Genomic DNA, 22,520 nt, shown 5'->3' with positions numbered 1-22,520 from the left:
CACGCCGGAAGTGACCATCACAGCACTGACGAGAGAAGACACCGGAGAAGGTAAGAAGCCACTGCACCACCAGAGACGGTATGTCGACAGTTCATCAGGCCGACATTTGGGTAGACGTGCTGCATGTCCAGCTAATGACTGTCGGCAAGTCATACCACAGCCCCTGCGCTGCATTAACCCTGGGCACTAGGACCCAGAGTCTTCAGGGAGGGGCAGCCTCCGACCTGATGTGGTGCTGCAGCCATCTGTACCTGTATAGAGTGTCACACAGAGGTGAGACCCCCAGATACCGGCTGTTACCCTCTGGTTTATACTACTGCTGTTAACCCCCGCATTACCACGGCTTTCCTGTGCTGCTAGCTGCCGGGCTCTGTGACAGCAGGGAATAGCTGCAAGGTGTACTGAGGCCTCCGGCAGGTGTGGGCGTGTCACCTAGCTACCTGGGAAGGTGCGTTCTTAGCATCACACTCACTAACTACAGCTCAGTAGCTGTCAGATGCCGGAGGGGTGAGTACGGTAAGTGTCTGCTCTCTCTCTGCATTGATTCTAGTTCTGTAGTTGGAGTTTTGTGCATTTCTCCATGGGGTAAAAGGGTAACGAGAGAAAGTATTGTTGTAAGATGTAGAAATGCAGTTTATGGAAGATGTGACTATGCGTTTGGAAAAACATCAGGAATAAAGTCACTCAGAATGAGGACAGCGTTTCGCTGGCGCTGTGTGACAGGTACGGCGTCTGGATGTGTTGTTGGCACCATCTTGGAGCGGGTCACAGAAATTGGATCATCTGCATGTGATTTGGATCTATCCGGAATGCCTGATAGAGTACTGTCTGCACATGCTGCAGACTCCCTAGGGGGGGATAATTATCCGGTGGTTATATAGGTGTGATATTATTATACATGTTGCATTGCGTCCCATTACACCGTGTTCCATCACTCTTACTGGTTCCTCCAGGATATGCGGTGGCTCCATGTAATGACCAGACCTCTTCATCCCAGACGCCCGGATTCCGGGTCTGTCCTTGTAGGTCCGTCAATGTTTTCTGTTGTGAATGAAAATGCAATAAAAGTTAATAAGAAACCACTGAGTATTTCATGCAGATTACTTCCACGTCTGCTCTATACCTGCCCCAAACCAGGCTCAGCGCTGCAGCGAGTCTCCTACTTTATATTCACCCAAAATCAGGGTGCAAATCCTAGGCGTATGAATGAGCCCCTGCGGGGGTCCCCTCCTGTAACATCTGGGTGGGTGTAATTCAATTCTAAATGCAAAATGAGAGGCGGAAAAGTGTAACCCACATCACCTGGCCCCCGTGGACTGCAGAGTAAGGAACACTCCGAGCCTTAGCTGGCAGCCCCCAACTCCTTCTGCTTTGTGCTCATACTTGTTATCAGGTGTAATGCTTCTTTATAATCCCTGCTGACATTTATACAAGCAGAAGTTTCTTTCGTTATAAGATGCATTTATTACTGAGATAAAGAGTAATGGGCGGCCCTTTTATAATATTGCACAGCGCGGACCCTGTAGCGTCTTAGGGGGTCATTCCGAGTTGATCGCCAGCAGAAAATGTTCGCTGCGCAGCGATCAGGCAAAAAAATCAGCACTTCTGTGCATGCGTATGCAGCGCAATGTGCACGCGCGATGTACTTTCACAACGGCCGATGTATTTTCACACAAGCGAAGATTTTCAGTCGCACTGCTGGCCGCAGAGTGATTGACGTGAAGGGGGCGTTTCTGGGTGTCAACTGACCGTTTTCAGGGAGTGTGCGGAAAAACGCAGGCGTGCCAGGAAAAACGCAGGCGTTGCTGGGCGGACGCAGGGCGTGTTCGTGACGTCAAAACAGGAACTGAACAGTCTGAAGTGATTGCAAGCGCTGAGTAGGTCTGAAGCTGCTCTGAAACTGCACAAAATTATTTTGTAGCCGCTCTGCGATCCTTTCGTTCGCACTTCTGCTGAGCTAAAATACACTCCCAGTGGGTGGTGGCATAGCGTTTGCACGGCTGCTAAAAACTGCTAGCGAGCGATCAACTCGGAATGACCCCCTTAGCTTGGCCATCACTGGCGTACGTCGTACATGTCGGCAGATGACCCTAAGCGTTGTCGCACGTCGTCATAACTACAATAGTATTCTTAGAAAGTATAATTAGCCTCTTATTGCATATTAGTGCTGCAATATTGTGATTACGTAGTATAATGTGCAAGTGTGTTACTGTGAGATTGCGTGTCACTGGGGAGCCATTGTTACATCCTCCGCATTACTGTTGCGGCATGCAATCCCTGCGGCACGGCTAGGAGCATGGATAATTGTGCGTTATAGCTGGATTATCCTGATGTTTGCAGCAACAGGACATGACACTACTTCTGATTGTATTTCTCATTACACCCGTGCACTTCTGGGGCTCCTGGCTTGCACTGTGTAATGGGCGAATCTTCCTAGTCTCCGCCGTTTATGTGAAGGTGATATTGTGATTTACACCTAACGAGCTGCAACCGTTACAGGAAAGCGGGAAGATTACAGCTGGGTGTGATGCGTTTGCTGGTTATTTGTGGCGATGGAATTGCTATCGCTACATGAATGCCGGCACGTATTATAACAGAGGGAAGCGCGTTTCCGGCTCACACCGGTAGCTTTTATAGCGTGACGTCAACTTAATTCTAGCTTGTTCTAAAATCCAGATAAACTCTACGATTAAAAAGAAATAAAACCTAGAGGGTCTGATTCAGTGACACACGCATGGCTGTACAGCGGGGAATTGCGTAAAGTTGCAGATGGGCTATGGTCAATAGACGCATGCCGTGTGCGTACACATCGCAAGCGGCTCCCATTCACTACTGTATACAGCGTGGTATACGCAATTCCGCAGTCTGTGTGTCCCGCAATGCAACATACTGTATGGACACATCTGTATGACCCAGAGTGGGTTCTGTTATCGGGGGTAATTCCAAGTTGATCGCAGCAGGAATTTTGTTAGCAGTTGGGCAAAACCATGTGCACTGCAGGTGGGGCAGATGTAACATGTGCAGAGAGAGTTAGATTTGGGTGTGGTGAGTTCAACCTGCAATCTAATTTGCAGTGTAGAAATAAAGCAGCCAATATTTACCCTGCACAGAAACAAAATAAACCACCCAAATCTAACTCTCTCTGCACATGTTACATCTGCCCCACCTGCAGTGCACATGGTTTTGCCCAACTGCTAACAAAATTCCTGCTGCGATCAACTTGGAATTACCCCCGTCGTGTAGTGTTAGGACGCCGTGATTTGGCCGGTGGCTTATCCATAGCTTTGCAAATATATGTAACTGAGATCTCTGCATTTCTACTATCATCTAGAACAGTGGTCTCCAACCTTAATAGGGGGGTGAGCTACTTTCGGAAAATAAAACCTCTAAAGGAGCTCCCCCCTCCCCCCAATGCGCATGCGTTCCTGCGAAAGTGGGTGTGGCCTCACAAAAGTGGGTGTGGCCTCACAACTACAAGTAATGCCCCCCCACGTAGTGCCCGATACACAAATAATGCCCCCCAGCAGTGCCAGATACACAAATAATGCCCCCAGCAGTGCCACATACACAAATAATGCCCCCCAGCAGTGCCAGATACAATGCCCCCACCAATGCTAGATACAATTCCCCCCACAGTGCCATTTAAAATGCCCCTTGCAGTGCCAGATAAAATGCCCCCCCCCCCCCCCTCCCGCAGTGTCCGATACAGTGCCTCACACAGTGCTAACCCTTGCTGGCTTCTTCTACTGCCACTGATGCTGCTCCTCCTGTATGAGGGACGGAAGGGGAGGAGAGCGCAGCGCGCACTTCTCCTGTGAAGTCCGGAGAGCGGCTGCAGTGAGGGTGACAGAGTCTCCGGCGGCGGCGGGCATTTAAAATATGGTGCCGGTAAAAGTGAGCCAATCAAAACTCGCAGTCCGGCAGCCAATCAGGTGCCGCCACTGCCGGTCCACGAGCTCTGATTGGCTGACGGCCGGCACCATATTAAAAATAAAGGGAGGGGGAGTGCCAGTGACTGCCCAAGCCCGTGCGCTCTGTGAGCTACCGAAAATACTACGGCGAGCTACCGGTAGCTCGCGAGCTACGGATTGGAGATCACTGATCTAGGATGTAAATCTCCTGTGCGGGTCCATTATAGTGTGCTGGGGGAATTGTGTTGTTTCTTCTTGTGAGGTCGCTGAGGAGCGGGGTTACTGTGGGTCAGCTGCTGAGAACGTGCCAGAGCTGGGAGGACAAACCTGTCCAGTTGGTTTTACATCTAGTAAGGTAGAGTGTCAGAGCAGCTACAGGACGAGCTGGCAGCAGGCTCCGTATACACAACGGAAGGAGGGTAAATAGGGTGATAAGCGCACGCTCAGCAGTGGGGTAGAGGATCACACAGCAGACTGCCCAGCCAGGCTGAGACGTGCGCTGCAATGGCGGATTTCCTTCTCTCTCGGTCGCTACCAACTACAGACTCATCCAACAACTTACAGATAAAGACCCTGATTCTACGTTGTATATAATGTGATTGCAATTCCAGATGCCCACCGATGGGAAGTCCTATACCAACACCTACCTGACACACCCATGTAGCAGCACCGCCTCTGGCCGCAAGAGAAGTCGCCACAACTAGTAATGGCACTTACACACCTACCCTATGCTTTGTGCAGACAGTGTGACTGAAAATGGCGCGCGTTCAGCATACGCAGCTCAGAATATGCCCCCACGGGATGCTTCTCTTACAACGCCCTGCCCCCTAGGAGTGCCCACTCAGCTGTCGGTGACAATTCTGCGCTACGTGATGTATGTCGGCTGCGCACATGCGCAGTTTGCTACTAACTGGGAGAAAGGTGTAGATTTAATACAGCGCAGTGGCTGTGATTCTGAGTCTGAGAGAGACCCGGCCGAGGCAGCATCTTTATGCTAATGATGCACCTGATACCTTCACAACTGAGACACCCACTTACAGCGTCTGGCACAGGTGCAAATCCCATCTCGGTGCGTCTTTAGACACGGCAGACGCAGTTTCTCCTCCTGTGTTAGCGGCTGTGCGTCTTTAGACGCAGCTGCTATCAGCGACACGCCCACATCTGCTTAGCCACGCCCCTGTTACCTCACAGAAACGCCCACTAAGAACCACACTCCCTGCATCCAGAATCTCTCTGTATCTCCATATGGCAACAATCGGATCGGACGCATGTGCAGTACCTATACCATCGGCCAACTGCGTGAATCAGGCCGCGTGTCAGAATCCGATCGTCACTGACCTACAGTAACAAGACTGAAATAGACGTAGATAAGTATTTATTCCTTTTGTCATTATGGAACTATCTGACGAAACCGCCGATAATCAGCAGCTTTGACAAACTGCGTCCGATAGCTGAGACTGCGCTCTCACAAACTTTCCATCCGTGAACACACCCCCAGTGTTTTCCCCTATTATTTTGTACATCGCACTGATGTTACCTAGGAGACTGTAAGCCTAAATAGCATAAGCTTTTTTTGGTGCTGCCCCTCTGCTCCTGATGTGAAGTACAACTCCACCTAAAGCTATTATTGTAGCAATGATCCTCCATCTCCTTTGGCGCTATTTATGCAGCAGTGATGAACCAGAGAGTACTTTTCATGACATTTATCAAAGAGTTAACGCTGGAGAAATCAGAGCTGTCTCAGGCTTATCACACTTGCTGCCTATTACTGCAATCCCCGTATACCTTACAGCGGTATAACCGTATTTAGCAAGCGGTGGAAATCCTGGCGGTCTGCCATTAGGTAATGCCATCTATAGCTTTACCAGCGGCTGCAAAGCCTTTCCGGCATTGCTGGCTCCCTGCCGGACAGGTAACTAACGGTAAATACCGGCGCTATATTAGTGCGATATGCGGAGGTACTAGAAGAATGTGCCCCCAGAAATTACTTTTATTGATCAATAGAGCCCAACGTTATTGAGCTATTGCAGATTAAATTACCGACACCATTCCATTGTGCGAAGCTTGGCGCTGCTGCGTCATGTGCGGCAGGATGGGGTTGTCCTTAACTTACCTCCCGGCACGGTGTTACACTTGTCCTTCTCTAGGCGGGAGCGCAGGCCATGCGGACCTAGATACACATAGAGATTTGGCAGGTGGGTGGGGTTCAATGGATCGACAGTAAACAGACAGTGTACAGGCCAACCCCATATGGTCGACATGCAAATGATCGACACAAAAAGGTTGGTTTTTGGGGTGTCAATTTGTATGTTTCATCATATGTGACCCCAATTAGTGTACAGTGTTCACTCGCCACGCTTCGGGCAAGGTGGGACGCTCTGCTACCGCTGCGCTAGCCACAGGCTACTATTCCCAATCCACGCATCCATGGGGGTCATTCCGAGATGATCGTAGCTGTGCGTTCAGCTACGATCATTCACACTGACATGCGGGGGGGGGGGGGGGTGCCCAGCATGTCAGTGCTGCCCCCCTCCCCACAGTAGTGCAAAGGCATCGCACAGTGGCGATGCCTTTGCAATTCAAGAGTAGCTTCCGACCAGTGCAGCTTTAGCGTGTTGGCCGGGAGCTACTCATCGCTCCTACTCATCGCTCCCCAGCCCACTCCCGCCCAGCGACCGCCTCTGCCTCAGAGGCGATCGCTAGGCAACGACGGCTGCCATGCGCGCATGCGCAGTTCTGACCCGATCGCTGCGCTGCGACAAACTGCAGTGAGCGATTGGGTCGGAATGCCCCCTATGTGGATGGTAAATGAAGCCAAAGTTAAAAATAAAACAAAAAAACTTGTTGACCATTTGTGTCAATCCTTGTCCTGTCGACCTTTTGTAGCTGTAGACCTTAGACACAGTCGATCTTTTACCTGTCGACCAGTTGACTGTTTTGACCTACTGACTGTCTAAGTAGACACTGGGCGGGATGTACTAAAGGAGAAATGCAGTAAAAAAAAACATTTTCTGGGTTTTATCGCATTTCCAAATGTACCTAAAGCCAGAGCCGGCCCTAGCCAATTTGATGCCCTAGGCAAAATTTTGTCTGGTGCCCCCTAGCTCCGCCGCTAGTTCTGCATCTGTACCTGCAACGCTCAGGTAGTGGGGCCCACTGGGGGGTTACCCTGTGGGCCAGTTCAACTCTGCACAATGCCACACAGTAATGACCATAATACATATAATTCCACACAGTAAAGGAACCTTACACATATGCCCCACATTAGTAATGCCCATAATACACATAATGCCACACAGTAATGCACCTTACACATATGCCCCACATTAGTAATGCCCATAATACACATAATGCCACACAGTAATGCACCTTACACATATGCCCCACATTAGTAATGCCCATAATACACATATACTGCCACATATACTGCCACACTTGCTGGTTATACAAAAAGATCAGTATCAAACATGTAGAAACTGTCCATTCTCTTCACTATTCAGTGTGTTTGCTGGTGTCTGTTACTGCATGCACTTTACTTTATACTGTGGGAGCTAAATGCTCTGCCCTCCAGTCTGATGTGTCCGAAAGTCATGCTGCACTGATGTTTCATATAGAAATAGCACAACGCAACTTACTGACCACGTTACAATGCTAGATGGCAGGGGAATTTTACGGTATGGACTGACTAGGAAATAAAGTGTGGGGAGAACACTGCCCATGTTATGTCCCTGCAGACACCTGGGGTTTGCACAGGGATAAGGGACACACACAGGATGGCAGGGCCCCCCTCTCCCATGTGCACAAGCAGTATAGGTGATGTCAGGTTTCTGTGAAGCAGTCTTCCAAAATACACGTGTTATCATAAGAAGCCATCCAGTAATAACCTTATATAGTCAGTAAAAATGTCACAGGTCCAGGAATTGCATTTACTGGGCTTCTGCTGTCTGTCTGAGGTCTCACAAGTCAGGGGCATTCAAGCATGTCAGAGGAAGTTTAAGGCACAGTGTGCATTTTTTTTTGACAAATGTAAACAGCAGTGTATACAAGTACTGATTGAATACATTTGGAAAGTAACAGTTAGTTTGCGGACTGTCCCTCTCAGCATGAGATACTGCAGGGACATGCTTGGATGCCCCTAGACATGCTTGAATGCCCTAGGCAATTGCCTAGCCTGCCTATAGCTAAGGCCGGCTCTGCCTAAAGCCCCGACGCCAGGTCTCCGATCCTATGGGCTTCCTTGTGTATCACGCTGTGTGAGGGATCGGATCACTTCCAGGATGCTCCGCGGCCGCCACGTCTCTCTGCGCATGCAGACTCCCGTGTCATAAACCCAGAAGTCGAGGGACCGGAGCGCATGGCAAAGGACAGCTGTCTTGTGCAATACTAATAGCATACTGTAGGTTAGTACATATGCAGTTAGTATCAATGCGATGTGTGGAAGGATGTACACCGCAAGGTTAGTACATCCTGCCCGCTGTCTACCCAGTGGTACTGGAGCCCATGTCAAGTGTGTTACTGAGTTTAGTAATAAATAGGCTTCATCAGTTAATCCTTTCCGGTAGCGGTATGCATACGTGTCCACGGAGGCAGCCGAGGGCTGACCACGGATCTAGTGATAGACCAGCAGTGAATGGTAGGCTATATGCGGCGGGTAAAGCTTGCACCAAAGGATGTGGCTGTAATAGGTAGATGCAGACAAGCTCTATCAGCCATTGAGCATCATAAGGACATAAACTACCCAGCAACATTCACCACATGGGCAAACTTGGCAAACGCCTAAAGCAAAGACCCGGCTTTATGCTCATTGTAATTGTAATACGTTTTGTCACCAGTAAAAATCCTGGAAAGGTTTCTGGACTGAGGGTGCAGCCCGTGGGGAGCAAACTGATAACCGTGGGGCATATTCGCCCACAGGGCCACGCCAGTCGTCACCTCTCACCCTGTTACACACAGCCCACATCTGCTGGCACCCAACGCTCAGTGTTTGATGATCAATGTTTCATCAGATCGTTTGTTTGAATTGGCTGAGGTTTTAATTAGGTGACAAGAAGGAAAATAAAGTTTTCCTGGAATAGTCGGCAGTAAATCATCCGTTCACCGCCCATGACCAATCAGAGGAATGCAGCTTTCAAGGAAAGGGCATCTTATCCAGGCTGCCGGAGACATGGTGGTTTGGGCTCATTGGTGGCATGACCACAGCTCGCAGATGTCAGAGCCACGTCACAGAGAGCCACTGGTGGAAACGCGCTGATATAAGATAAAGGACACTGCTGCGGCAGAACTAATTGAAGATGTGCCAATAGAATCAGTTATAGGGGGTGATTCAGATCTGAGCGCTGCTGGGTGTTTTCCGCAATGCGCACGCGCGTTGGAGAACAACAAAGGACATCGCCGGTCAGCGACGGGATGGTGCAAAAAATCCAAACGCACGGGCGTTTGCTAGGTGAATGACAAGAAGTGGACGTTTGTGGGTGGTAACTGAGCGTTTACTGGGAGTGTCCGGAAATACGCAGGCGTTCCCAAGCGTTTTCAGGGAGGGTGTGTGGCGTCAGCTCCGGCCCTGATCAGCCTGTTCTCACCGCACTGGAGGAGTAAATCCTGGGCTGCGCACACACTGCACACACTGGATTTTTGCAGCTCAGCTACACATGCAATCACACGACGAATTTACAATCCCCCTTGGCGGTGACTATCTGAACGCAGGACAGCAAATCAGGTCTGAATCCCCCCCATAGATAATACCTTTACATAAGAGACATATAACATATCTGACGCTATGTTTAGCACATAGAGCACATAAGCAATGAATTGCGGCTATAGCAGCTTGGTCTGATGTCTCAGCTCAGGCAGCCATGTCACATACACCGGGGAAACCACTGCAATGACAGTGTACAGACTACAGGTCCCAGAATAGAGTATAAACACAAATAAATCTCTTTTTGTACTTACATTGAACTGAGATGGCGAATGCGGCCCTGACAGCCGGGGCAAACGCAGGATTTGTAGACAGGGGTTTCCAAATGCAATGCTCAGTCTCCCACTCTGCAGAACATTGCAGCAAGCGCAAGAGTCTGGTGGCGCAATTTACCACTATAGGTGGTCTACAGTATATGTCTACAGTATATTTAACTAATATTAATAAAATAAGAGGTCAGGAAGAAGTTAAGCATCCCATAATAAATAATACACAAACATAACAGAACCAGTAGGAGACAGAACTGCACTGTCTAAGCACACGTTCTCCCGCCTCATAGTAAGGCTCCTGTCTCTTCTTCCTGGTAGCTACACTCTGGACTCAGATCCACACACATAGCAAACTTGGAAGAAGCTGCTACCACTGGGCATGTGCAGCAGCTCCGCTTTGTCCCTTACGCTGCATGATGTGGCGGCAGCTGGTCAGAGGTGATGTCCTGTTTCCCCCCTCCTCCCTTCCTGGGCAAAAACAGGGCATCACCTCTGATCAATTTGGCCTCTCTCCTGGAGGCTTTTTTGAAGACTAAAGCTGAACGATGATTATTCAGATCAGCCAATGAAACGACTGTTCTTAAGGATTACCGTTCAGTGTAGTGATCTGCGTAATAATTGTTCACAGCCTAAAAACAGCCTGGATAATATCACATTTGTCCGATCCTCTACACCGTTCCTACAGTGGACTCAAGACAGTGAATGCAGATCACGCAGTCTCTGGTCCTCGCGTCCTTGTCGGCTGCACTGTCGGGCAGTCTTGCAGATCACGCAGTCCCTGCTCCTCGCGTCCTTGTCGGCTGCACTGTCAGACAGTCTTGTAGATCACGCAGTCTCTGCTCCTCGCGTCCTTGTCGGCTGCACTGTCGGGCAGTCTTGCAAATCACGCAGTCCCTGCTCCTTGGGTCCTTGTCGGCTGCACTGTCAGTCTTGCAGATCATGCAGTCTCTGCTCCTCGCACCCCTGTCGGCTGCACTGTCAGACAGTCTTGCAGAACACGCAGTCTCTGCTCCTCACGTCCTTGTCGGCTGCACTGTTGGGCAGTCTTGCAGATCACGCAGTCCCTGCTCCTCGCGTCCTTGTCGGCTGCACTGTCAGACAGTCTTGCAGATCACGCAGTCTCTGCTCCTTGCGTCCTTGTCGGCTGCACTGTCAGACAGTCTTGCAGATCACGCAGTCTCTACTCCTTGCTCACTTGTCGGCTGCACTGTTGGGCAGTCTTGCAGACCATGCAGTCCCTGCTCCTCGCATCCTTGTCGGCTGTACTTTCGGGCAGTCTTGCAGATCATGCAGTCCCTGCTCCTCACGTCCCTGTCGGCTGCACTGTCGGGCAGTCTTGCAGATCATGCAGTCCCTGCTCCTCACGTCCTTGTCGGCTGCACTGTCAGACAGTCTTGCAGATCATGCAGTCCCTGCTCCTCGCGTCCTTGTCGGCTGCACTGTCAGTCTTGCAGATCACGCAGTCTCTGCTCCTCGCGTCCTTGTTGGCTGCACTGTTGGGCAGTCTTGCAGATCATGCAGTCCCTGCTCCTCGCGTATTTGTCGGCTGCACTGTCGGGCAGTCTTGCAGATCACGCAGTCTCTGCTCCTCGCGCCCCTGTCAGTTGCACTATCAAACAGTCTTGCAGATCACGCAGTCTCTGCTCCTCACATCCTTGTCGGCTGCACTATCCACTTGTCAGCTGCACTATCAGACAGTCTTGCAGATCATGCAGTCTCTGCTCCTCGTGTCCTTGTCGGCTGCACCTTCGGGCAGTCTTGCAGATCACGCAGTCCCTTCTCCTCTTGTCCTTGTCGGCTGCACTGTCGGGCAGTCTTGCAGATCACGCAGTCCCTGCTCCTCGCATCCTTGTCGGCTGCACTATCCACTTGTCAGCTGCACTATCAGACAGTCTTGCAGATCACGCAGTCTCTGCTCCTCGTGTCCTTGTCAGCTACACTGTCGGACAGTCTTGCATATCACGCAGTCTCTGCTCCTCGCGTCCTTGTCGGCTGCACTATCACATAGTCTTGCAGATCACGCAGTCTCTGCACCTCACGTCCTTGTTGGCTGCACTATCAAGCAGTCTCTGCTCCTCGCGCTCTTGGCTGCATTTTCAGACAGTCTTGCAGATCACGCAGTCTCTGCTCCTCGTGTCCTTGTCGGCTGCACTATCGGACAGTCTGGCAGATCACACAGTCTCTGCTCCTCGTGTCCTTGTCAGCTGCACTGTCGGACAGTCTTGCAGATCATGCAGTCCCTGCTCCTGGCGTCCTTGTCGGCTGCACAGTCGGGCAGTCTTGCAGATCATGCAGTCTCTGCTCATCGCGTCCTTGGCTGCACTGTCAGACAGTCTTGCAGATCACGCAGTCTCTGCTCATGTCGGCTGCACTGTCAGACAGTCTTGCAGATCACGCAGTCTCTGCTCCTCGTGTCCTTGTCGGCTGCACTGTCGGACAGTCTTGCAGATCACGCAGTCTCTGCTCCTCGCGTCCTTGTCGGCTGCACTGTCGGCCAGTCTTGCAGATCACGCAGTCCCTGCTCGTGTCGGCTGCACTGTCAGACAGTCTTGCAGATCACGCAGTCTCTGCTCTTCGCGTCCTTGGCTGCACTGTCAGACAGTCTTGCAGATCACGCAGTCTCTGCTCCTCGCGTCCTTGTCGGCTGCACAGTCGGGCAGTCTTGCAGATCATGCAGTCTCTGCTCATCGCGTCCTTGTTGGCTGCACTATCAGATAGTCTTGCAGATCACGCAGTCCCTGCTCGTGTCGGCTGCACTGTCAGACAGTCTTGCAGATCACGCAGTCTCTGCTCTTCGCGTCCTTGGCTGCACTGTCAGACAGTCTTGCAGATCACGCAGTCTCTGCTCCTTGCATCCTTGTTGGCTGCACTGTCGGGCAGTCTCTGCTTCTCGCGCACTTGACGGCTGCATTTTCAGACAGTCTTGCAGATCACGCAGTCTCTGCTCCTCGTGTCCTTGTCGGCTGCACTGTCGGACAGTCTTGCAGATCACGCAGTCTCTGCTCCTCGCGTCCTTGTCGGCTGCACTGTCGGCCAGTCTTGCAGATCACGCAGTCCCTGCTCGTGTCGGCTGCACTGTCAGACAGTCTTGCAGATCATGCAGTCTCTGCTCTTCGCGTCCTTGGCTGCACTGTCAGACAGTCTTGCAGATCACGCAGTCCCTGCTCCTGGCGTCCTTGTCGGCTGCACAGTCGGGCAGTCTTGCAGATCATGCAGTCTCTGCTCATCGCGTCCTTGTTGGCTGCACTATCAGATAGTCTTGCAGATCACGCAGTCTCTGCTCCTCGCATCCTTGTTGGCTGCACTGTCGGGCAGTCTCTGCTCCTCGCTCACTTGACGGCTGCATTTTCAGACAGTCTTGCAGATCACGCAGTCTCTGCTCCTCGTGTCCTTGTCGGCTGCACTGTCGGCCAGTCTTGCAGATCACGCAGTCCCTGCTCGTGTCGGCTGCACTGTCAGACAGTCTTGCAGATCACGCAGTCTCTGCTCTTCGCGTCCTTGTCTGCACTGTCAGACAGTCTTGCAGATCACGCAGTCTCTGCTCCTCGCATCCTTGTTGGCTGCACTGTCGGGCAGTCTCTGCTCCTCGCGCACTTGACGGCTGCATTTTCAGACAGTCTTGCAGATCACGCAGTCTCTGCTCCTCGTGTCCTTGTCGGCTGCACTGTCGGACAGTCTTGCAGATCACGCAGTCTCTGCTCCTCGCGTCCTTGTCGGCTCCACTGTCGGCCAGTCTTGCAGATCACGCAGTCCCTGCTCGTGTCGGCTGCACTGTCAGACAGTCTTGCAGATCACGCAGTCTCTGCTCTTCGCGTCCTTGGCTGCACTGTCAGACAGTCTTGCAGATCACGCAGTCCCTGCTCCTGGCGTCCTTGTCGGCTGCACAGTCGGGCAGTCTTGCAGATCATGCAGTCTCTGCTCATCGCGTCCTTGTTGGCTGCACTATCAGATAGTCTTGCAGATCACGCAGTCTCTGCTCCTCGCATCCTTGTTGGCTGCACTGTCGGGCAGTCTCTGCTCCTCGCGCACTTGACGGCTGCATTTTCAGACAGTCTTGCAGATCACGCAGTCTCTGCTCCTCGTGTCCTTGTCGGCTGCACTGTCGGCCAGTCTTGCAGATCACGCAGTCCCTGCTCGTGTCGGCTGCACTGTCAGACAGTCTTGCAGATCACGCAGTCTCTGCTCTTCGCGTCCTTGGCTGCACTGTCAGACAGTCTTGCAGATCACGCAGTCTCTGCTCCTCGCATCCTTGTTGGCTGCACTGTCGGGCAGTCTCTGTTCCTCGCGCACTTGACGGCTGCATTTTCAGACAGTCTTGCAGATCACGCAGTCTCTGCTCCTCGTGTCCTTGTCGGCTGCACTGTCGGACAGTCTTGCAGATCACGCAGTCTCTGCTCCTCGCGTCCTTGTCGGCTGCACTGTCAGCCAGTCTTGCAGATCACGCAGTCCCTGCTCGTGTCGGCTGCACTGTCGGCCAGTCTTGCAGATCACGCAGTCCCTGCTCGTGTCGGCTGCACTGTCAGACAGTCTTGCAGATCACGCAGTCTCTGCTCTTCGCGTCCTTGGCTGCACTGTCAGACAGTCTTGCAGATCACGCAGTCTCTGCTCCTCGCGTCCTTGTCGGCTGCACTATCCACTTGTCGGCTGCACTATCAGACAGTCTTGCAGATCACGCAGTCTCTGCTCCTCGCGTCCTTGTCGGCTGCACTATCGACTTGGCTGCACTATCAGACAGTCTTGCAGATCACGCAGTCTCTGCTCCTCGTGCCCCTGTCGGCTGCATTATCAGACAGTCTTGCAGATCACGCAGTCGCTGCTCCTCACACCCCTGTCGGCTGCACTGTCGAGCAATCTTGCAGATCACGCAGTCACTGCTCCTTGCGTCCTTATCGGCTGCACTGTTGGGCAGTCTGTGACCTGCGTAGATATTTGTAAATGCCAGACATATACATATTGAATTGACTGAAGGTGAATGAAAATCCAGAGATTACACATTGTTCAGCTGACATCTACATAGGAGTGGCACTCAGCGTGCACCCTGTGGTGTTCCGGGGTCTCTGCCAGAATTCGGTACGCCTTAGGACTGCAGGGCCCCGTGTCTTGGCAGGGGAATACCTAGAAGAGAGAGCTCTATGAGATGTCACAGTTCCTATTATTATTATTATTATTATTTATTCTACTTTTCACTGTATATAATAATATTAATAATAATAATAGTTGAAATAATTATTTTCCCTCTTTAGCAACACCTCATGTTTATGTAATGAAGGGTGAGATTGCGTTACTTGTTATTTATTATTTCAGTACATGCTAAGGCTTCCGTCTGTCTGTAGCGTTGTATTGGCTCAGTAATGTATGTTAGGAACAGGTGGGCTGTAAGGGGGGATTCAATACTCAGCCTGGCCACAATGTGCCGCCCCACGACCTGCAACACCTCCTAGAGGTGGCGTCATGAGAGGAGACAGAGAAGGAGCGGTCACAGAGGTAGGAGGATCGGTTATGCAAATGGCATTTTTTTCACTCTGCCGGGGCTGGGCGCGTCATGACGATGTCGGGCGCAGTGTGAGTAATTTTTTATTTTTTTTGCTACTGCACATTCACCAAAACCACACGTTGATTGTCTTGTATATATATGGGCACGTCAAATTCAGCCACTGCGAATCTGTTCACAGCAGGAGAAAAGCAGACGTCTTGGTTGAGACAGCGTAGGGTCGCTGAGAGGGTCGAGGGTGCGCTGATGTGCTTCTGATGTTTCTGGCTAAGTGTGCGAACGGCGGAGGAGGCGTCACTGTGCACAATGGGCGGAGGGGCATCTTGGACTGCACACCCTAATTACACATATAAGAGCAGGTACTACCATGCTGGGACTAGTAGTTCCACCAAGAAAGAGAATAATAGTGATGGTGTACACTCCACAATACCTATAACTGCTAGTCAGAATAATTATAATAAACTATGCAATCTAACAGAGCAAATTTGAGGTGCTTGGCAACATTTTTGGCCAAAAATTACCGGCCCACCAACCAGCGTCCAGGTGACCTCGTCTCTGTTGGGTCCCTAACACTGAGTTTGAATCCAGCGTGCTATGAATAATTATTTTATACTAATACTACACTCTTTTCTTTTTGCCTTTTTTAACACCTTTCACCTGTGTAACACTTTTTTAATACATAGATTTTTGCTTCTTACTTATTTACACTCGTCATCTGTTTGGGGTCTTGTGCCCCAAATACAAACTTAGTGTTAGGGACCCACAAAAGACAAGGCCACCTAGACGTTGGTTGGTGGGCTAGTATTTTTGGGCCAAAATGTATACCTTGAACCTTGAATTTGCTCTGTTAGGTTGAATGATTCTGACTAGCAGTTCTTAGTATTGTGAGGTGTGCATCAGCACAATAATCTCTGTGCGCAAGATGGTGCTAGATACCAGGGCTGTCATCAGAAATTGTGGCGCCCGGGACCGACAAAATAGGCAGGGCCCCACCAAAAGGTAGGTGGAGCTGTGGATAATGTGGGTGGAGCTATAGCAAGGGCGGGGCATCAATCATTGTGTAAACAATTTTTTAAATGAAATTCAAAATGCAGCCGCTTTTTCTCCATGGCTAGCTGCTAGTCCGTGATGTGGGCCCAGGACTCCAGTCCCGGCGGTCCCCCCTTGAGACATTGGTGGTCATTCCGAGTTGTTCGTTCGTTGCCGATTTTCGCAACGGAGCGATTAAGGCAAAACTGCGCATGCGTATGGTTCGCAGCGCGCATGCGCTAAGTATTTTAGCACAAAACTTAGTAGATTTACTCACGTCCGAATGAAGAATTTTCATTGTTGAAGTGATCGTAGTGTGATTGACAGGAAGTGGGTGTTTCTGGGCGGAAACTGATCGTTTTCTGGGAGTGTGCGGAAAAACGCAGGCGTGCCAGAATAAAATGCGGAAGTGTCTAGAGAAACGGGGGAGTGGCTGGCCGAACGCAGGGCGTGTTTGTGACGTCAAACCAGGAACGAAACTGACTGAACTGATCGCAGTGTAGGAGTAAGTCTGGAGCTTCTCAGAAACTGCTAAGAAATTTCTATTCGCAATTCTGCTAATCTTTCGTTCCCAATTCTGCTAAGCTAAGATACACTCCCAGTAGGCGGCGGCCTAGCGTGTGCAATGCTGCTAAAATCTGCTAGCGAGCGAACAACTCGGAATGAGGGCCATTAGCTCTTTGTGGCGTGCACCACTGAATCCGGCCCTGTGTGCGACAAGTAATACGTGCAGAGAAAGCGCTGTAGGGAATTTGGTGGTTTACATTTTTATTTACTCAGAAAGTAGATGAGAGGGGCGGGGGGGGGGGGGGGAGTTATGTCAAATAACTGTGGATCAGCTGAAGCAGATGGCAGGGCGCTTGTGAGATTGTAACCTGACAAACAAGTCGCTCATCATTCCAGCCGGGTCTTGACAGATGCCAGCACCTGCTGCGGACACTGTTCTACCTGTGCTCAGGCTGAAATACACGTTCTGGTCTGAGCATAAACATCCACTGGAACTACATTACAGGCTGATGGATGGGAAGTGCAGTCTGAGCAGCCTGAATGGCCCCGCATCTCATTATATGCTAGGTCATGGGTCTTCAACCTGCGGCCCTCCAGCTGCTGTGGAACTACACATTCCAGCATGCCATGCCACAGTTTTACTATTAAGGCATGCTAAAACTGAGGCTGGGCATGCTGGGTTGTTTAGTTCCACAGCAACTGGAGGGCCGCGGGTTGAAGACCCATGTTCTAGGTGTTACAGAATGCAGCATTTAGTCTGCATGACTAACTCATACCTCCCAACTGTCCCAATTTTGGCAGGACAGTCCTGTTTTTCACGGTCTGTCCCGCTGTCCCTCCCACGGGTCGCAATGTCCCATGGTGGTGGTGGGGGGCAGTTGGGGGATCCCCAGAAGCACTATGGCCTGAGTACTGTATTCTAGATGAAATACGTAAGGTCAGAAGCACTATGGCCTGAGTACTGCACTCCTGATGAAATACGTTAGGTCAGAAGCACTATGGCCTGATTACTGCACTCCGGATGAAATATGTTAGGACAGAAGTACTATGGCCTGAGTACTGCACTCCTGATGAAATGCGTTAGGTCAGAAGCACTATGGCCTGATTACTGTACTCCGGATGAAATGCGTTAGGTCAGTAGCACTATGGCCTGATTACTGTATTACTGATGAAATACGTTAGGTCAGAAGCACTGTGGTCTGATTACTGTACTCCTGATGAAATGCGTTAAGTCAGAAGTACTATGGCCTGATTACTGCACTCCGGATGAAATGCGTTAGGTCAGTAGCACTATGGCCTGATTACTGTACTCCTGATGAAATACGTTAGGTCAGAAGCACTATGGCCTGATTACTGTACTCCGGATGAAATGCGTTAGGTCAGTAGCACTATGGCCTGATTACTGTACTCCTGATGAAATACGTTAGGTCAGAAGCACTGTGGTCTGATTACTGTACTCCTGATGAAATGCGTTAAGTCAGAAGTACTATGGCCTGATTACTGCACTCCAGATGAAATACGTTAGGTCAGAAGCACTGTGGTCTGATTACTGTACTCCTGATGAAATGCGTTAAGTCAGAAGTACTATGGCCTGATTACTGCACTCCGGATGAAATGCGTTAGATCAGTAGCACTATGGCCTGATTACTGTACTCCTGATGAAATACGTTAGGTCAGAAGCACTATGGCCTGATTACTGTACTCCGGATGAAATGCGTTAGGTCAGTAGCACTATGGCCTGATTACTGTACTCCTGATGAAATACGTTAGGTCAGAAGCACTGTGGTCTGATTACTGTATTACTGATGAAATGCGTTAAGTCAGAAGTACTATGGCCTGATTACTGCACTCCGGATGAAATGCGTTAGGTCAGTAGCACTATGGCCTGATTACTGTACTCCTGATGAAATACGTTAGGTCAGAAGCACTATGGCCTGATTACTGTACTCCGGATGAAATACGTTAGGTCAGAAGCACTATGGCCTGATTACTGTACTCCGGATGAAATGCGTTAGGTCAGAAGCACTATGGCCGGATTACTGCACTCTGGATGAAATACGTTAGGTCAGAAGCACCAGGGTCTGATTACTGAACTCCTGATGAAATGCATTAGTTCAGAAGCACTATGGCCTGATTAATGCACTCCGGATGAAATACGTTAGGTCAGTAGCACTATGGTCTGATTACTGTGCTCCTGATGAAATGCATTAGGTCAGAAGCACTATGGCCTGATTACTGCACTCCGGATGAAATACGTTAGGTCAGAAGCACTATGGCCTGATTACTGCACTCCGGATGAAATACGTTAGGTAAGAAGCACTATGGTCTGATTACTGCACTCCGGATGAAATACGTTAGGTCAGAAGCACTATGGCCTGATTACTGCACTCCGGATGAAATACGTTAGGTCAGAAGCATTATGGTCTGATTACTGTACTCCTGATGAAATGCGTAAGTTCAGAAGCACTATGGCCTGATTACTGCACTCTGGATGAAATACGTTAGGTCAGAAGCACTATGGTCTGATTACTGTACTCCGGATGAAATACGTTAGGTCAGAAGCACCAGGGTCTGATTAATGTACTCCTAATGAAATGCGTTAGGTCAGAAGCACTATGGACTGAACTCTGCACTCCGGATGAAATACGTTAGGTCAGAAGCACTATGGCCTGATTACTGCACTCCGGATGAAATATGTTAGGTCAGAAGCACTATGGTCTGATTACTGCACTCCGGATGAAATATGTTAGGTCAGAAGCACTATGGTCTGATTACTGTACTCCGGGTGAAATACGTTAGGTCGGAAGCACCAGGGTCTGATTACTGTACTCCTGATGAAACGCGTTAGGTCAGAAGCACCAGGGTCTGATTACTGTACTCCTAATGAAATGCGTAAGGTCAGAAGCACTATGGCCTGATTACTGTACTCCGGATGAAATACGTTAGGTCAGAAGCACCAGGGTCTGATTACTGTACTCCTGATGAAATGCGTTAGGTCAGAAGCACCAGGGTCTGATTACTGTACTCCTGATGAAACGCGTTAGGTCAGGAGCACTATGGTCTGATTACTGTACTCCTGATGAAACGCGTTAGGTCAGAAGCACCAGGGTCTGATTACTGTACTCCTGATGAAACGCGTTAGGTCAGGAGCACTATGGTCTGATTACTGTACTCCTGATGAAACGCGTTAGGTCAGAAGCACCAGGGTCTGATTACTGTACTCCTAATGAAATGCGTAAGGTCAGAAGCACTATGGCCTGATTACTGTACTCCGGATGAAATACGTTAGGTCAGAAGCACCAGGGTCTGATTACTGTACTCCTGATGAAACGTGTTAGGTCAGGAGCACTATGGCCTGATTACTGTACTCCTGATGAAACGCGTTAGGTCAGGAGCACTATGGTCTGATTACTGTACTCCTGATGAAACGCGTTAGGTGATAAGCACTATGGCCTGATTACTGCACTCCTGAAGAAACGTGTTAGGTCAGGAGAACTATGGTCTGCCTGATTACTGTACTCCAGATGAAATGCATTAAGTCATGGGTATACGTTTAATTTGCCGGCTGTCGGGATCCCAGCGTTCAGGATACCGAAGCCGGATTGACACGGTTGGGATATTGACAGCCAACATCCCGCCCGCGGTAAAACATATATAATGCGACGGCACATGTGAAATATAGTGTGCACAGTAAATGTTACTAGTGGCGTTATGTATACAGTGTGTACGAAGGGCTAATACCTAGACCAGTGACATGAGAGTGGCTGTGCCCCGTCACCACACAGCCTGGGAGAATGACTGTGCACATTGGGAAGATGTCACGTCTTACTGGGGCGTGCTACGCTTCTGTCTCCTGAGGCAACAAGAGTGTGACTTGTGATTCTTTCACTGACTCCCCGCTGTTACACAGGTGTATTGTATGTGTAGAATGATAACATTTACTTCCTCTTATCTACATAGAAACAGACAAAAGGTAAGTGCAGTGCGTGATATGGACATTAGCCAAGCCTGTAATCAAAGCACATAACTCAGGTCACTATGGGGGAGACTTATCAAACCTTGGAGATAAAGTACCAACCAATCAGCTCATGTCATTATTCAGTCAGAGCCTGTAAAATGACAGGATCTGATTGGTTGGGAATTCCCTTTGCCGCGGTTTGATACATCGCTCCCTATTTCCCATCTGCTTGTAATAAGGTGTATCACACCAATCTCTCCTAGTCGCATGTCGGTAAACAGGAGTGACATAATCACACGTAATTACACCGTTCTCCATCCTCGCTCTGTAGCTGGTCAGTCGCAGATTCCCTGGGTAATGAGAAGTGGTCACTGACAGCAGCAGCACGTGGATGGATATACAGACGTCTAGTGCTAGATACACCCTTAATGATAGTATTCTTGTACCTGGATTGGTTGCCCCATAGGTGTTTTGTGTGCAAAGGACATAATCAACGAGAGAAGAGAAACTGCTAGAAACACAGGGCCTAATTCAGACCTGATTTTTGCAGCGCTGCGATCAGATAGTCGCCGCCGATAGGGGAGTGTATTTTCGCTGTGCAAGTGTGCGATCGCATGTGCAGCCGAGATCTTGTGCAGTCTCTGCTCAGCCCAGGACTTACTCAGCTGCTGCGATCACTTCAGCCTGTCCGGGACCGGAATTGACGTCAGACACCCTCCCTGCAAACGCTTGGACACGCCTGAGCTTTTCCAACCACTCCCAGAAAAGTCAGTTACCACCCACAAACGCCCTTCCTCTCAATCTCCTTGCGAACGCCTGTGCGAATGGATTCTATGCACAAACCCATCGCTGAGCGACGATCCGCTTTGTACCCGTGCTATGCCCCTGCGCATTGCGGTGCATACGCAGTTTAGACTTGATCGCCCGCTGTACGAAATCGCAGCCTAGCGATCAGGTCTGAATTAGGCTCATAGAACATGACGGCAGATAAGAACCACTTGGGCCCATCTGTTCTGCCCCTTTTTTAACCATATTGTTACCTCACACCTTATTTGATCCTTATGTCTGTCCCAAGCATGTATAGATTGCTCCACTGTCTAAGCCTCGGGATGGTATCGGGATCCCGGTGCTTGGGTTTCCGGCAGTCAGAATACTGACAGTGGCATCCGGACGCTCAGGATCCTAACACCAAGGTGGTAAATAGGCTAGCCCTAATCTCCAACCCTCCTTACCTGCAGCCTGACCCAAATCCTCCCCAGTGGTGCCTAACCCTAAACCGCCCTTCCCGCAGCTTAAACCTAACCCTCCCTCCCCCGCAGCCTAACCATAATCTGCCTACCGCAGCCTAAATCTTAACCATATCCCCCAACTGTCCCATTTTTGGGACTGTCCCACCCACAGGCCGCAGCGTCCCCACGCTGGGGGGCCGTTAGGCCATCTGTCACTCGCTGCTTTGCTGTAGATTCTGCACACAGCTTCTATTCACAGAGACAAGAGGGACTAGGGGCACAGAGCGCTGGGCATGCCCCCACAGTGATAAAAGGGGGCGTGGCTTGCGATAGCAGCATTACTGTGAAGCCACACCCCTCTTGTTGAGACCATGCCCCCTTTTCAGGCAGGCGCATCTATGCTGCGCAGGAGTCCCACTTCATTCTTCATG

General features: G+C 50.3%; 1 protein-coding gene across 1 annotated transcript in view; it reads left to right on the top strand.

Annotated features, from left to right (window-relative positions):
- Positions 1–496: 496 nt before the first annotated feature.
- Positions 497–22,520, top strand: part of LOC134947407 (uncharacterized) — a 33,505-nt gene continuing 11,481 nt past the window's right edge. Inside the window, exon 1 of the mRNA XM_063935512.1 lies at positions 497–516. The gene's annotated coding sequence lies outside the window, so the exon portion shown is untranslated. The remainder of the gene's footprint in view (positions 517–22,520) is intronic.

This window comes from Pseudophryne corroboree, chromosome 8 (genome assembly GCF_028390025.1).
Source record: "Pseudophryne corroboree isolate aPseCor3 chromosome 8, aPseCor3.hap2, whole genome shotgun sequence".
In the NCBI taxonomy this organism is placed as follows: domain Eukaryota; kingdom Metazoa; phylum Chordata; class Amphibia; order Anura; family Myobatrachidae; genus Pseudophryne; species Pseudophryne corroboree.
The sequence above is the reverse complement of the archived record's forward strand: the minus strand, read 5'-3'. Positions and strand labels throughout refer to the sequence as shown.